Source organism: Somniosus microcephalus, unplaced genomic scaffold (genome assembly GCF_052327205.1).
Source record: "Somniosus microcephalus isolate GS21.2 unplaced genomic scaffold, FLI_Smic_1.0 unresolved_chr4, whole genome shotgun sequence".
Classification (NCBI taxonomy): Eukaryota; Metazoa; Chordata; class Chondrichthyes; order Squaliformes; family Somniosidae; genus Somniosus; species Somniosus microcephalus.
Window position 1 is genome coordinate 27820174 of NW_028225182.1, and position 17430 is coordinate 27837603.

A 17430-nucleotide genomic window follows, 5' to 3' on the forward strand; every position below is an offset into this window, starting at 1 on the left:
TTCCTCCCATTCTGTGCAGCAGAGCCACCCCTGGTGCCAGGAAGTTGGCTGCTGCTGCCTTCCTCTGATAAGCCATCCCCTCCCAACAGTACTCAAAGTGGTGTATCTGTTGGAGAGGGGGATGGCCACAGGGGACCCCTGCATTACCTGCCTGCTCCTAGTACTCTGCCTGTTGGTCACCCGTTCCCTTTCTTCCTGTCCAACCTCTACCTGTGGTGTGTCCAACTCCAAAAACATGATATTCACGATGTCCTGAGCATCGTGAATGCTCCAGTATGCATCCAATCGCAGCTCCAGTGCCGCAATGCGGTCTGTCAGTAGCTGCAGCTGGATGCACTTCCTGCACATGTAGTTGTCAGGGACACAGGAAGTGTCCCTGAGTTCCCACATATCGCAGGAGGAGCATATCACGTGGCCGGGCTGTCCTGCCATGACTTACCCTTTAATTAATTGAATTTAAATTAAATCAATCAATCCCACTAATTACACTACAGTTAACTGGTTTACCAACAGTCCCCGTTACACCAGAGAGACCTTAGAAACTATAAACCAGAGATAAAGTTTAAAAAAAGAGAGAAATACTCACCAACCAGTCAATTACCTGCTTCCGGGTGACGTCACACTTTGATTACTTTTTACCTCTCTCCCCCGCTGTTGACTTGGTCGGGCCTCGCCTCTCTCGCTGCAGCCGGTTTTAAACTCGCCGCGCTCCTCACTGCTCCCACACAGGTCCGATGCTCTGGTCGGGCCTCACCTCGCTGCCGCTGGTTTTAAACTTGCCGCGCTCCTCACTGCTCCCACACAGGTCCGATGCTCTGGTCGGGCCTCACCTCGCTGCAGCCGGTTTTAAACTTGCCGCGCTCCTCACTGCTCCCACACAGGTCCGATGCTCTGGTCGGGCCTCGACTCGCTGCCGCTGGTTTTAAACTTGCCGCGCTCCTCACTGCTCCCACACAGGTCCAATGCTCTGGTCGGGCCTCGCTGCTGCCGCCGATTTTAAGCTCCTCCGCTCCTCACTGCTCCCACACAGGTCCGATGCTCTGGTCAGGCCTCACCTCGCTGCAGCCGGTTCTAAACTGCTGCTGCTCCTCACTGCTCCCACACAGGTCCGATGCTCTTTAATGATGTAGCTTCCACAGCTCTCTGGAGCAGCAAATTCCACAGAACTACCACCCTCTGAGTGAAGAAGTTTCTCCTCATCTCAGTTTTGAAAGAGCAGCCCCTTATTCTAAGATGATGCCCCCTAGTTCTAGTTTCACCCATTGTCATGTCTCCTATGAGACTTTGGTGTTGTGTTTTTGTCTCCCCCTAGTGTTCTACTACTTACCTCCTTATTGTTGATTTATGTCATGTGACAATATTAGAAAGTGAAAGTGAAACAGAACCACAAGGGGGCTCTTGAATTCATGGCTGGTGATGTCTACAGTATCTAACGCCATCCTTCTCAGTTTCCCCCTTGATTGGCATTGTCTGTAAGTAGCCTTTTATCAGATGTTCTTTACGTTTGATCCATGTCACCATTTTTTGATATTTGTGGCCAGATGAGTTAATATATTGCACTTTGTGGAGCTCAGTGGTAGCCAGCTACTAATCTATCCCCTGGCATTCTTGTGTTAGACTTTTGATTGTTGTATCATACTGTGGTAAACCACTGTTATAACCTGTCTGTGTTTTCCACTAGGTACAGGTCTGGACATGCCTCGGCTGACTCCTCCCACTATTCCAGGTATATAAGTGACTACCTCCCAGTCCCTTAGTATTCTGGACAGGTCGACCACTCGAGACAAGACCTTCATTCTTTAGTTAATAAAAGCCTGATTGTTACTCGCTCAACCTCAGTCTTTTGAGTAATTGATGGCGCATCACATACTTACCTCAAATTGTAATAGAACCGTTGAGTTATAGTAGTAACATTTCATTCTACTATCCTAGGTTTATTTTGTGTATTCAGATTGTGATTGTGATACCAATCAGCCTTATTTGATGTTGTAATTTCTTGTTCCCTCTGTAGTTTCACCCTGTGTCATTAAACTGGATAAAAAAGTATCAACGCCTCCTGTTTGGTGATGAGGGTTTAGCTGTCTGTCGAATCATAGTCATGGGGAGGACAGAATAGTGAAAAGACACATTTCCCATGGGCGAAGCTACTAAAGGTACAGATACTCTACGTCATCATCCTGGGTACACACTCAACACCAACACGAGTCAATGCATCTCTGAAGCCACACATTCCAGACACCAGTCCCGCAAGCTAGAATGGAGGAACAGTCACCATTGAAACAAGCAGAGGAGGCCAGATCTCACTGTTCTGGCTCCTCCAAGCATTCAAGTAGGTCTGTTACTGGTGCAGCAGCAGCAATGGCCAGAGCCAAGGCCGAAGCAGCCAAAGCAAAGATGTCCTTTGCTCAAAAGGAAATGGACATATAAATGGAAAAGGCATGTATTGAAGCAACATTAGCCGTATTGGATATGGAAAAAGGGGCAGCAGCAGCTCTAGCGGAGGCAGAAGTCCTTGAAGCAGCTGTTGAAGGTGAAGCAACAGGCAGCAACCTTAACCTTCATCTCCCTCATCAAGATCCAGTGCAACGCACCACAGAGTACATACAAAGCCACTCCAGGTCACAAGCTGTTAACTCTTCAATGCCCGACATGGAGCCTGTTCCAGAGTTAATACACGAACAGGAAGAGCCTGGCCATGCATCTCAGCGCCGTTGTGAGCTCAACAAAAACACTGTGGAAGAGGACGAACCAGAAGACCAAAGGCTAACCCATCATTATCGTTCACAACATCTGCAGACCTATCAGAGTCCAGCTGCTCTACCTCACCACGAACAGACCCAAGGCATGTCAGATTTCGTGAGGTTCTTCGCACGTCGTGAACTCGTCACCACGGGGCTGCTACAGTTCAACGACCAACCTGAAGACTTTAGAGCATGGAGGTCTACTTTTCGGAACACCATAAGAGGGTTAGACCTGTCAGCAAGCGAAGAAATCGACCTACTTGCTAAATGGCTGGGTAAGGAATCCTCTGAGCACGCCAAGAGAATTTGAGCTGTGCACATTAACCTCCCGGAAAGGGGGTTGAAGATGATATGGGATCATCTGGACGAGAGCTATGGCTCCCCGGAGGTGGTTGAGAATGCATTGTTTAAGAAGCTGGAGAACTTTCCCAAGATCCTCAATCGAGACCACCTGAAGCTCAGAGAGTTTGGTGATGTCCTAATGGAAATTGACTCAGTGAAAACTGAGGGAAATCTGCCAGGTCTTCTGTACCTTGACACGGCACGTGGGATAAATCCCATTGTTGAAAAGTTACCATTCAACTTGTAGGAAAGATGGATAACTCAGGGATCAAAGTATAAGGAAGATCACAACGTTCCCTTCCCACCTTTCTCCTTTTTTGCCAAGTTTATCTGCCAGCAGGCTAAAACAAGAAACGACCCAAGCTTCTTCTTCTCCACTCAAAGCCCTGGGCCACCGAAGACAGCACAGTCTGCTACAAGCTACAACCAGAGAACTCCAGTGTCAGTTCATAAAACTGAAATGTCACTGTCCACCACTTCCTCCAGTGATGACGCAGATGGGAAAACGGATGACCCCGTCAAGCAATGCCCCATTCACAACAAACCACACCCGCTCAGGAGGTGTCAGAGCTTCAGAGGATGGACTTTGGAGGATCGCAAATCGTTTTTAAAGGAACGTGCCATCTGTTATAAATGCTGTTCCTCTTCAACTCACCTGGCACGGGACTGTATCACGGCTGTCAAATGTGCAGAATGCAATAGCGAAGGCCACAACACAGCACTCCACCCAGGTCCAGCCCCCTGGGTCTCAACAGCCTCTACCGCCGCAGCAGAGCATGGCGGGGAGGAAGAGGAAGACATTCTGACACCTGAAGTAGCCTCACATTGCACCAAGGTCTGCGGAGCACACATCAGCGGCAAATCCTGTTCCAAAATCTGTCTTGTGATGGTGTACCCTGAAGGACAGCAAGAGAAAGCCATAAAGATATACGCCATGCTGGATGATCAGAGTAACAGCTCACTCGCCAAGTCTCAGTTCTTTGACCACTTCAACATAGAAGGAAACAGCTCCCCATATTCACTGAAAACTTGTGCCGGCCTAGTGGAGACATCAGGAAGGAGGGCCAGTGGTTTCGTAGTGGAGACCCTTGATGGAAAGACGAGCCTGCCTCTGCCCACACTAATAGAGTGTAACCAGGTGCCTGATAACAGGTCAGAGATCCCTACACCTGAGGCAGCGCTTCATCATGCTCATCTCAAACCAGTGGCTTACCAGGTTCCACCGTTGAACCCTCAATCTCCCATCCTGCTTCTACTAGGCAGAGACATACTGAGAATCCACAAGGTACGTGAACAGATAAATGGGCCACACGACACACCTTATGCTCAGAGACTTGACCTAGGGTGGGTCATCATCGGTGATGTTCGTCTGGGAAACGCCCACAGACCTGCCAAAGTGAACACATTCCATACAAATGTGCTGGAGAATGTTCGCCCCTCACTCTTTGATCCGTGCCCCAACAGCTTTCAAGTGAAAGAAAGATACGGCAAACAGGTTCCAAGCTCTCTCTCTGATGATCCTACTGACCAACCAGAACACGGAAAGCAAGAGGATCGTCTTGGCCAGGCAGTCTTCAAAGGGATGAGTGACGATGACAAGTTAGCTCCTTCCATTGAGGACAAACTCTTTATAAAGAACATGGATGAAGAGGTCGTCATGGACAGTAGCAATAGCTGGGTCGCTCCTCTACCATTCAGAACTCCAAGACGACGGCTTCCTAACAACCGAGGACAGGCACTCTATCGACTCATCTCTCTCCGCCGCATGCTGGAAAGAAAGCTGGATACAAAGGACCACTTCATTTCATTCATGCAGAAAGCCTTTGCCTCAGAAGACCACGCCAATGACCTAAAGGACCTGGACCTTGGAGTTGACTCACCTCCTCTACAGCGCAGCCTTGGGCTCAGTTGGGACCTGAATATGGATACCTTTACCTTCCAAGTTGAAGACAGCGAAAAGCCCTTCACTCGTCGTGGTGTCCTTCCTACAGTGAATGGTCTGTTCGACCCCCTTGGTTTTGTGGCACCAGTCATCATCCAAGGAAAAGCTCTGCTTAGAGACCTCACAGCAGACACAAACGATTGGGATTCACCACTACCTCGAGAAAAGGAGGGATCTTGGCACACTTGGAGAAACTCTCTCCAAGACCTCAGAAAGCTTCAAATTCCAAGACCCTATACTCTCATCTCTCCCTCTGAAGCTCAACACAAAGAAATATGTGTATTTTCTGATGCTTCAAACAATGCCATAGCTGCAGTTGCTTACCTCAAGGTCACAAACCCCAATGGAGATTGTGAATCAGGCTTCATCCTCGGCAAGGCAAGGTTAACACCACGTCCCAAACACAGCTTTCCATGACTGGAGCTCTGTGCTGCCGTTCTGGCTGTAGAGATGGCAGAACTGATCACCTCCGAGATTGATCTCAAGCCTGACTCTATCCAGTTCTACACAGACAGTAAGGTGGTGCTGGGCTACATATGCAACCAGACTAGAAGGTTTTATGTGTACGTCAATAACAGAGTCCAACGCAGCAGAAGGTCAACACAACCTGAACAATGGCACTACGTGCCTACTCACCTGAGTCCAGCCGATCACGCCACCAGATCTGTCACTGCAGCTCGCTTAAGGGATACCACATGGCTTATAGGACCTGAATTCCTGTGTCGACCCCAGCAGAAAGTCACAGAAGTGTCATTCTTCTCCATACATGGACCGGCCAAGCAGCTTCGGTCTGACTGTGGCACCTGTTATGTTCATTTATAACTAGACATTCTTATTATGAACACTGCTAGCTTCTAGCTAGTCATTTATTCAGTACACGTTCTCTAGGTACAGTATCTGTAGAGATGCAGCATGTGTGCTCCTGTGTGCAGGCTGCCATCTTGACTTTTGCCTTGTGGGTAGCCTAGTGCCTCATGGGTAATGTAGTCTTAATATATATACAGCTGGGTAGTGTAGTCTTATACATACAGCGATATACAGCTCTACGGCTCCACCTAGTGTCCACTATAGAATGACATGTTATTGATCGTTACAGTACCAACTTCATCGGAGCCTGCAAGGAGCTTGATATTCCTTCTTCTAATGATGACAACACAGTTAAGAGATACCTCGCAGACCAAGGTTGCACCTGGATCTTCAATCCACCACATTCCTCACATATGGGAGGTTCATGGGAACGAATGATCGGCATCACACGCCGCATATTGGACGCAATGCTTCTGGAACATGGATTTTCCAGACTCACTCATGAAGTCCTCACCACATTCATGGCTGAAGTGGTAGCCATCATCAATGCAAGAGCACTCGTCCCTTTGTCATCAGATGCAGAGTTCCCACTCATCCTGATGCCGGCCACCCTCGTCACTCAGAAAGGAGAAGCCATTCCTACACCTCCAGGAGAGTTCGGCAGCAAGGACCTCTACAGACGTCAGTGGAAGCAGGTACAGAGTCTGGCCAACACCTTCTGGAGCCGTTGGCGATGCGAGTACCTGTCAACTCTCCAAGCACGTAGCAAATGGCAGTCATCAAAGACCAACGTCCAGACGGGGAACATAGTTTTAATGAAGGACAGTCAGAACAAAAGAAGTGAATGGCCGATGGGGGTCATCTCAAAGGTTTTCCCCAGCAAAGGTGGTAGAGTTCGGAAGGTAGAGGTCAAGATCCCAATCGGTGATGGGACAAAGCTCTTCTACAGGCCAATCACAGAGATTGTGCTTCTTCTCTCCAAGGAAGACCAGACGGTTGCTCCCTGATAAGTTGTATTTTCTTTATTATGTGGCATCTTAGAGATACCAGACGGGGAGTGTTATGTCCCCTATGAGACTTTGGTATTGTGTTTTGTCTCTCCCTAGTGCTTTTACTACTTACCTCCTTATTGTTGATTTATGTCATGTGACATGATGAGAAAGTGAAAGTAAAACACAACCACGAGGGAGCCAGAAATCATGGCTGGTGATTCTGCAGCATCTTATGCCATCCTTTTCAGTTTCCCCCTTTGATTGGCATTGTCTGTAAGTAGCTTTTTATCAGATGTCTTTATGTTTGATCTATATCACCATTTCTTGATATTTGTGGCCAGATGAGGTAAAATATTGCACTTTGTGGAGTTTCCATGTAGCTGGCTATTAGTCTTTCCCCTGGCATTCATGTGTTAGACCTTTGATTGTTGTATCAGATTTACCTCAAATTGTAATAGAACCATTGAGTTATAGTGGTAACGTTTCATTCTACGATCCTAGGTTTATTTTGTGTATTCAGATCGTGATTGTAATACCAATCGGCCTTATTTGATGTTGTAATTTCTTGGTCTCTTTGTAGCTTCACCCTATGTCATTAAACTGGATTAAAAAGTAACAACGCCTCCTGTTTGGTGATGAGGGTTTAGCTGTCTGTCGAATCACAGTTGTGAGGAGGACAGAACACTGGGCACTGGGGCTTTCAGGTCCATTCAGCCAGAAACTGAGGTGCACATGCAGGGATGAAGAGGATAGTGGAAAGAGTACTCACCCTGACAACCCGAGTGAGGTCGTTGAACTTTTTCCTGCACTGAAATGGAGTCCTGGCAACCAAGCTGTTGGTGGTAACCCTGTATGCAACCTCCCTCCAGGCTTTTCGGTATTCGCTTGGAAGTGGCCTCCTCCCACCGTCAGGGAAGAGGGCAGGGCGCCTGCGATCCACAGCGCCAACCAGAAGCCTCAGGGCATCCTCACTGAAGTGCTCTGCTCGCTCATGAGCCTTCTCCATTGTCTTGGGGGGTGTAGAGCTGATGAATCACCAATGCTCAGGCCTTGTTTGAGGGCTGCAGTGTGCAGGGCATGGCAGCCAAACAAGTTGACCCTCCCCCTTTAAGAGCTGACCGGCGCCGCCGTGTCTGCCGTCAATCAGCAACTCGCCGCACCTGCGCTGTGCCCGCCCTTGGTGTTAGCGCCTCGGCTCGCCAGTTTAGCGCCTTATGATAGTCGTGCATCGCCTGCTTTAGCGCCGCAGCAACCTCTTGGGGCGAAGCAACTGAATATCGGCGAAGGTGGTGCTAAGTTGCACCGGGTGCTAAATTTAGCGAACGCCTGGCTGTAGCGCCCCAAACGCAGCGATACTGAATTTCTAGGCCAGAATGCTTCCACTTGTGGGGAAGAGCAAAACTGGAGGCCATCAAAATTGTAAAAAAATGTGTTGATTTTGATATCCTTTGCAAGCTTCTTTTCATACTCTTTGAAGGATCTTTTTTTCTTTATATATATTTTATCTTCCTCTTCGACTGAAAGTTTTGAACTATTTATTACTAGAGCCATTTGTGATCATTATTCCTGCTGGTCCCATTTTAATGGGATTGTTTGAAATCCCTGATTCTCAGCAGCTCATTGAGACTAAACTCTATCGTTCTTCTTTTCAGCCGTCTTTCAGATGAGACGCTAAACCGAGGCCCCGTCTGCCCTTTCAAGTGGACGTTAAAGATCCCATGGCACTATCAAAGAAGAACAGGAGTGTCCTGAGGCCAATATTTATCCCTCAACCAACATCACTAAAGCAGATTATCAGATCATTCTCGCATTGCTGTTAGTGGGAGCTTGCTGTGCACCAATTGGCTGCCACATTTCCCACATTACAACAGTGACCACCCTTCAAAAGTACTTTGTTGGCTGTAAAGCGCTTTGGGACATCCTGAGGTAGTGAAAGGCGCTATATAAATGCAAGGTCTTTCTTTCTCTCTTTCTGTAACTCTCACTGTCTGTTTTGACACCCTTTGCTGATCTTTGTATCTTTCCCATTCGCCAGGAGCCGTGCCACTTTTTTCTTTTTCTTTTAGTTTTACGCTGTCTCTTGCCTCTTCAGTCGTCCCTGGCTGTTTTTTGGCAAGTCGAGCTCTTTCCCCTTAGGGGTATAAACTGCTGCTGTATCACATTCAATTATATTTTGATCACCTCCCACTGATCTTGTCATTTTACACGTTAACAGATTTGCCCAGTTTACTGTGGACAGTCTCTGTCTCATTGCATTGAAGTCGGCCTTACCTAAATCTAGAATCTTAGTAGCTGTTTCACGTTTTTCCCTTTCAAACACTACTTTGAACGCGATCATGTTATTATCGCGATTGGATAATTGTTCACAGAAACATAGAAGATAGGAGCAGGAGTAGGCCATTCGGCCCCTTGAGCCCGCTCCGCCACTCAATGCGACCATGGCTGATCATCCAAATTCAGTACCCTGTCCCTGCTTTCTCCCCATACCTCTTGATCCCTTTAGCCTTAAGAAATATATCCAACTCCTTCTTGAATATATTTAATGAACTGGCCTCCACCGCCTTCTGTGGTAGAGAGTTCCACAGGTTCACCACTCTCTGGGTGAAGAAATTCCTCCTCATTTCAGTCCTAAATGGCCTACCCTTTATCCTTAGACTATGACCCCTGGTTCGGGACTCCCCGACCATCGGGAACATCCTTCCTGCATCTAGTCTGTCCAGTCCTGTCAGAATTTTATAAGTTTCAATGAGATCTCCTCTCATTCTTCTAAACTCCAGCGAGTATAAGCCCAATCGACCCAATCTCTCCTCATACGTCATTCCTGCCATCCCAGGGATCAGCCTGGTGAATCTTCGCTGAACTCCTTCCATGGCAAGAACATCCTTCCTCAGATAAGTCGACCAAAACTGCACACAATACTCAAGATGTGGTCTTACCAAGGCCCTGTACAACTGCAGCAAGACATCCTTGTTCCTTTACTAAAACCCTCTCGCTACGAAGGCCAACATACCATTTGCCTTCTTAACCGCCTGCTTCACCTGCATGCTTACCTTCAGTGACTGGTGCACAAGGACACCCAGGTCTCGTTGCACTTCCCCTTCTCCCAATCTATTGCCATTTAGATAATAATCTGCCTTCCTGTTTTTGCCACCGAAGTGGATAACCTCACATTTATCCATGTTATATTGCATCTGCCATGTTTCTGCCCAATCACCCAACATGTCCAAATCGTCCTTGAGTTTCTCGACATCCTCCTCACAGCACACACGCCCACCCAGCTTTGTGTCGTCTGCAAATTTGGAGATATTACATCTAGTTCCCTTGTCCAGATCATTTATATATATTGTGAATAGCTGGGGTCCAAGGACCGATCCCTGTGGTACCCCGCTAGTCACTACCTGCCATTCGGAAAAAGACCCATTTATTCCAACTCTTTGCTTTCTGTCTGCCAACCAGTTCTCTATCCAAGTCAATACCTTGCCCCCGATCCCATGTGCCCCAACTTTACACGCTAATCTCTTATGCGGGACCTTATCAAAGTCCCCCTGAAAGTCCAAATACACTACATCCACTGGTTCTCCCTTATCTATTTTACCAGTTACATCCTCAAAAAATTCCAGTAGATTAGTCAAGCACGATTTACCTTTTGTGAATCCATGTTGACTTTGTCCGATCTTGTCACAGTTTACCAAGTGCTCTGCTATTACATCTTTTATAATGGACTCTAGTATTTTCCCCAGTACCGATGTCAGGCTTACCGGTCTGTAATTCCCCGTTTTCTCTCTACCACCTTTTTTGAATAGTGGGGTAACATTAGCTACCCTCCAATCCATGGGTACTGTTCCAGATTCCATCGAATGTCGGAAGATGATCAGCAATGCATCTACTATTTCTAGGGCCACTTCATTAAGTACCCTAGGATGTAGATTATCAGGCCCTAGGGATTTATCGGCCTTCAGTCCCATCAATCTCCCTTACACCATTTCCCTACAAATACTGATTTCTTTCAATTCCACCCTTTCATCAGACCCTATGTTCCCCGGCATCTCTGGGAGGTTATTTGTGTTCTCCTTTGTGAAGACAGAACCAAAATATGTATTTAGTTGGTCTGCCATTTCTTTGTTCCCCATTATAAATTCCCCTGATTCTGACTGCAAGGGACCTACGTTTGACTTCACCAATCTTTTTCTCTTCACATATCTACAAAAGCTTTTACAGTCAGTTTTTATGTTCTCTGCAAGCTTACTCTCATATTCTATTTTCCCCTTCTTAATTAGTCCCTTTGTACTCCTTTGTTGAATCCTAAACTGCTCCCAATCCTCAGGATTATTGCTTTTTCTGGCCAATTTATATGTCCTCTCCTTAGATCTTATGCTATGCCTAATTTCCCTTGTTAGCCACGGTTGAGTCACCTTTTTTGTTTTATTTTTATGCCAAACTGGGATGAACAAATTCTGTAGTTCATCCATGCGGCCTTTGAATGTTTGCCATTGCCTATCCACCGTCAACCCTTTGAGTGACATTCCCCAATCAATTCTACCCAACTCACACCTCAGACCATCATAGTTTCCTTTATTTAAATTCAGGACCCTAGTCCCTGAGTCAACTACTTCATTCTCCATCTTAATGAAGAATTCAATCATATTATGACCGCTCCAACCCAAGGGGCCTCGTACAACAAGATTGCTAATTAATCCTTTCTCGTTACATAATACCCAGTCTAAGATGGCCTGATCTCTGGTTGGTTCCTCAATATATTGGCCCAGCAAACCATCCCTTAAATCCTCTAGGAATTCCTACTCCACAGTATTATTACTAATTTGGTTAGCCCAATCTATATGTAGATAATTAAAGTCACCCATGATAGCTGCTGTGCCCTTATTGCACGCTTCTCTAATTTCTCTTTTAATGCCATCTCCAGCCTCCACATTACTGTTTGGAGGTCTATATACCACTCCTACTAATGTTTTCTGCCCCTCGGTATTTCTCAGTTCTACCCATACAGATTCCACATCATCAGAGCTAATATCTTTCCTTACCATTGTGTTAATCCCCTCTTTAGCCAGCAATGCTACCCCACCTCCCTTTACTTTTTGCCTATCTTTCCTGAATATTGAATACCCCTGGATGTTGAGTTCCCAGCCTTGGCCACCTTGGAGCCATGTTTCCGTAATCCCAATCAAATCATATTTGTTTAGCTCTATTTGCGCAGCTAATTCATCCACCTTAATACGAATGATCCTCGCATTAAGACACAAAGCCTTCAGGCTTGTTTTTTTAACACACTTAGACCTTTTAGCATGATGTATGATAGCAAAATACTGCAGATGCTGGAAATCCGAAATAACAACAGATAATGCTGGAAAAACTCAGCAGGCCAGGCAACATCCGTGGAGAGAAATTAGAGTCGACGTTTCGGGTCAAAACCCTTTGACAAGACTAAAGAGGCACAGGGAATGAAATAGATTAAGAGGTCGGCTGGGAGAGAACAAAAGAGAAGAGACATGGAGAGGCCTGCCTGGCCTGCTGAGTTTTGCAGCATTGTCTGTGGTGATTTTAGACCCTTTAACACCATTGTTCACTGTGGCCATGGAGAGGCCTGCCTGGCCTGCTGAGTTTTGCAGCTTTGTCTGTGGTGATTTTAGACCCTTTAACACCATTGTTCACTGTGGCCATGGAGAGGTCTGCCTGGCCTGCTGAGTTTTGCAGCATTGTCTGTGGTGATTTTAGACCCTTTAACACCATTGTTCACTGTGGCCATGGAGAGGCCTGCCTGGCCTGCTGAGTTTTGCAGCTTTGTCTGTGGTGATTTTAGACCCTTTAACACCATTGTTCACTGTGGCCATGGAGAGGCCTGCCTGGCCTGCTGAGTTTTGCAGCATTGTCTGTGGTGATTTTACACCCTTTAACACCATTGTTCACTGTGGCCATGGAGAGGCCTGCCTGGCCTGCTGAGTTTTGCAGCATTGTCTGTGGTGATTTTACACCCCTTAACACCATTGTTCACTGTGGCCATGGAGAGGCCTGCCTGGCCTGCTGAGTTTCCCAGCATTGTCTGTGGTGATTTTAGACCCTTTAACACCATTGTTCACTGTGGCCCCGCCCCTCAGCAGCCGCAGGGGGCGGGGCTATGACGTCACCGCGCGGCGGCGGGTGCGCGGCTGTTCGGGGGGGCGGGGTCAGTTCAGGAGCCACGTGACCCCGGAGCCGGCCGCGGCCTCTACACACGGTGGGCGGGACCCCGAGGCGTTCCGGGCAGTGATTGGTGGAGGCGGCTGTCAATCCACCAGCCGCAGCCAATAGAAGAGCCGGATTCAGTCAGGGACTTTAATTGGGCGCTGTGAGGCCGCAGTGCCCGGATGAGGCTCCGGTTTGAGGCAGGAGGTAAAATGGCGGCGGGGTTGAGGATGGAGCCGGAGTGGGAGTGAGTGGGCGTGGGCGGGCGGACATGGTGCGGGGATTAGGGAATCTCCGACATTTACAGCAGCGCCCGCCTCTCCCGGGCAGGCCTTGGGAACCGGGCGGGAGGAGTGTTTGGGTCGGAGGGAGGGAGCGTTTGGGTCGGAGGGGCCGGGGGCGGGGGAGCGTTTGGGTCGGAGGAGCCGGGAGGGGCGTGCGTCCGGGCCGGGGGGGCTGTGCGTCCGGGGCGGGGGGGGCTGTGCGTCCGGGGCGGGGCTGTGCGACCGGGGCGGGCGTCCGGGTCGCGGGGGTGGCGGGGGGTGTGCGTCTGGCCCGGGGGGGGCGTCCGGGACAGGGCGGGCGGGCATCCGGGTCGCGGGGGGGCGGGCGTCCGGGTCGCGGGGGCGGCTGGGCGGGCGTCCGGGTCGCCGCGGTGGGGGGGGAAGGTTCACCTTCACCTGACGAAGGAGTAGCGCTCCGAAAGCTTGTGATTTCAAATAAAGCTGTTGGACGATAACCTGGTGTTGTGTGACTTCTTACATTTGTCCACCCCAGTCCAACTCCGGCATCTCCACACCAGTGCGATCAGACAGTGTGTAACATGGCAGGATGGGCCCAGTGAGATCAGCCAGTGTGTAACCCGGGGAGGATGGGCCCAGTGAGATCAGACAGTGTGTAACCCGGGGAGGATGGGCCCAGTGAGATCAGACAGTGTGTAACCCGGGGAGGATGGGCCCAGTGAGATCAGACAGTGTGTAACCCGGGGAGGATGGGCCCAGTGAGATCAGACAGTGTGTAACCCGGGGAGGATGGGCCCAGTGAGATCAGACAGTGTGTAACCCGGGGAGGATGGGCCCAGTGAGATCAGACAGTGTGTAACCCGGGGAGGATGGGCCCAGTGAGATCAGACAGTGTGTAACCCGGGGAGGATGGGCCCAGTGTGATCAGACAGTGTGTAACCCGGGGAGGATGGGCCCAGTGAGATCCGACAGTGTGTAACCCGGGGAGGATGGGCCCAGTGAGATCCGACAGTGTGTAACCCGGGGAGGATGGGCCCAGTGAGATCAGACAGTGTGTAACCCGGGGAGGATGGGCCCAGTGAGATCCGACAGTGTGTAACCCGGGGAGGATGGGCCCAGTGAGATCCGACAGTGTGTAACCCGGGGAGGATGGGCCCAGTGAGATCAGACAGTGTGTAACACGGGGAGGATGGGCCCAGTGTGATCAGACAGTCATAGAGTCATAGAGTTTTACAGCACAGAAAGAGGCCCTTCGGCCCATCGTGTCTGCGCCGCCCATCCATCCCTGTCCAGTCTAATCCCATTTTCCAGCATTTGGTCCACAGCCTTGTATGCATTAGCATTCCAAGTGCTCATCCAAATGCTTCTTGAATGTTGTGAGGGTTCCTGCCTCTACCACCCTTTTGGGCATTGAGTTCCACATTCCAACCACCCTCTGGGTGAAAAAGTTCCTCCTCAAATCCCCTCTAAATCTCCTGCCCCTTACCCTGAATCTATGCCCCCTTGTTATTGACCCCCCTACTAAGGGGAAAAGTTCCTCTTTGTCTACCCTATCTATGCCCCTCATCATTTTGTATACCTCAATCAGGTCCCCCCTCAGCCTTCTTTGCTCCAAGGAAAACAACCCCAGCCTGTTTAGTCTTTCTTCATAGCTGAGGCGCTCCATCCCAGGTAACATTCTGGTGAATCTTCTCTGCACCCTCTCCAAAGCAATCACATCCTTCCTATAGTGAGGCGACCAGAACTGCACACAGTACTCCAGCTGTGGCCTCACCAGCGTTTTGTACAGCTCCATCATAACCTCCCTGCTCTTATATTCTATGCCTCGGCTAATGAAGGCAAGTATCCCATATGCCTTTTTAACCACCTTATCTACCTGTTCCGCTGCCTTCAGGGATCTATGTACATGCACACCAAGGTCCCTCTGACCCTCTGTACTTCCTAGGGCCCTACCACTCATTGTGTATTCCCTTGCCTTATTTGTCCGTCCAAAATGCATCACCTCGCACTTTTCAGGGTTAAATTCCATTTGCCACTTTTCCGCCCATCTGACCAACCCGTTTATTACGTCCTGTAGCCTGAGGCTTTCCTCCTCGCAATTGACCACCCCACCAATTTTCGTGTCATCTGCGAACTTGCTGATCATACCTTTTACATTCTCATCCAAATCATTTATGTAGATCACAAACAACAAGGGACCCAGCACCGATCCCTGAGGTACCCCACTGGACACAGGCTTCCAGTCACAAAAGCAACCTTCGACCATCACCCTCTGCCTCCTGCCACTCAGCCAGTTTAGGATCCAACGCGCCAAGGCACCCTGGATCCCATGGGCTCTTACCTTCTTGACCAGTCTCCTATGCGGGACTTTGTCAAAGGCTTTACTGAAGTCCATGTAAACCACATCCACAGCATTTCCCTCATCCACCCCCCTAGTCACCCCCTCGAAAAATTCAATCAGATTTGTCAGACATGATTTACCCTTGACAAAGCCATGCTGACTATCCCTGATTATTCCTTGCCTCTCCAAGTGGAGACTAATTTTGTCCCTCAGAATTTTTTCCAATAATTTCCCTACCACAGATGTTAGGCTCACTGGCCTGTAATTCCCTGGTTTATCCCTGCTACCCTTCTTGTATAATGGTACTACATTAGCTGTTCTCCAGTCCTCTGGTACATCCCCTGTGGCCAGAGAGGTTCTGAAAATTTGTGTCAGAGCCCCTGCAATCTCCTCCTTTGCCTCCCACAGCAGCCTGGGATACATCTCGTCCGGGCCTGGGGATTTATCCACTTTTTGGCCTGCTAAAACCGCTAGCACCTCCTCCCTCTCGATGCTAATATGTTCAAGTATGTCACAGTCCCCTTGCCCGATTTCTATGTCTGCATCGTCTTTCTCCATAGTGAACACAGATGCAAAAAATTCATTTAAAACCCCGCCTACATCATCTGGCTCTACACACAGATTGCCACTTTGGTCCCTAATGGGCCCTACCCTTTCCCTGGTTATCCTCTTGCCCTTAATATACTTATAAAACATCTTAGGATTTTCCTTTATTTTGCTCGCCAGTGTTATTTCATGGCCCCTCCTCGCCCTCCTAATTTCTTTTTTAAGTATGCCCCTGCACTTTTTATACTCCTCCAGGGCTTCTTCCGTCTTTAGTCTTTTGTAACTGCCAAAAGCCCCCCTTTTATTTCTAATGCATTTTTGTATATCCCTTGTCATCCAAGGTTCCCTTTGCTTGTTGGTCCCACCCTTGACCTTTACAGGAACATGTTGGCGCTGTACTCTCTCTATTTCCCTTCTGAAAGTCTCCCACTGTTTTGATGTGGATTTTCCTATAAGTAGCTGCTCCCAGTCCACTTTGGCCAGATCCTGCCTTATCATATTAAAATCGGCCTTCCCCCAATTTAGAACCGTTATTTCCGGGCCGTCTTTGTCTTTTTCCATGACCACCTTAAATCTCACCGAATTATGGTCACTGTCGCCAAAATGCTCCCCTACTGATACTTCCACCACTTGCCCGGCTACATTCCCCAGGATTAGGTCCAGTACCGCCCCCTCTCTTGTAGGACTTTCTACATGTTGGCTCAAAAAGCTCTCCTGGATGCACTTTAAGAATTCTGCACCCTCTAAGCCTTTCACACTCTGACTATCCCAATTTATATTGGGGAAGTTGAAATCCCCCACTATTATTACCCTATTATTTTCGCACTTCTCTGAGATTTGCCGACATATCTGTTCCTCTATCTCCCCCTGACTGTTTGGGGGCCTATAGTACACTCCCAGCAAAGTGCTTGCCCCCTTTTTGTTTTTAAGTTCTACCCATATGGCCTCATTAGAGGAACCCGCTAATATATCGTCCCTCCTTACAGCAGTAATTGACTCCTTAATTAATATTGCAACACCCCCTCCCCTTTTACACCCCCCTCTGTCTCGCCTGAAGATTCTATACCCCGGAATATTGAGCTGCCAGTCCTGACCCTCCCTCAACCATGTCTCCGTGATAGCAACAATATCGTACTCCCATGTGTTCAACAACAACTTCAGTTCATCCACCTTATTTGCAAGACTCCTTGCATTAAAATAGATGCCTTCCAGCCCTGCCATATTCCCTTTTGCCTCCACATATTTGCTCTGCCTTCCCAGCTGACTTGTTTTTTCCTCTGTATTTGGCTGTAAATCACCC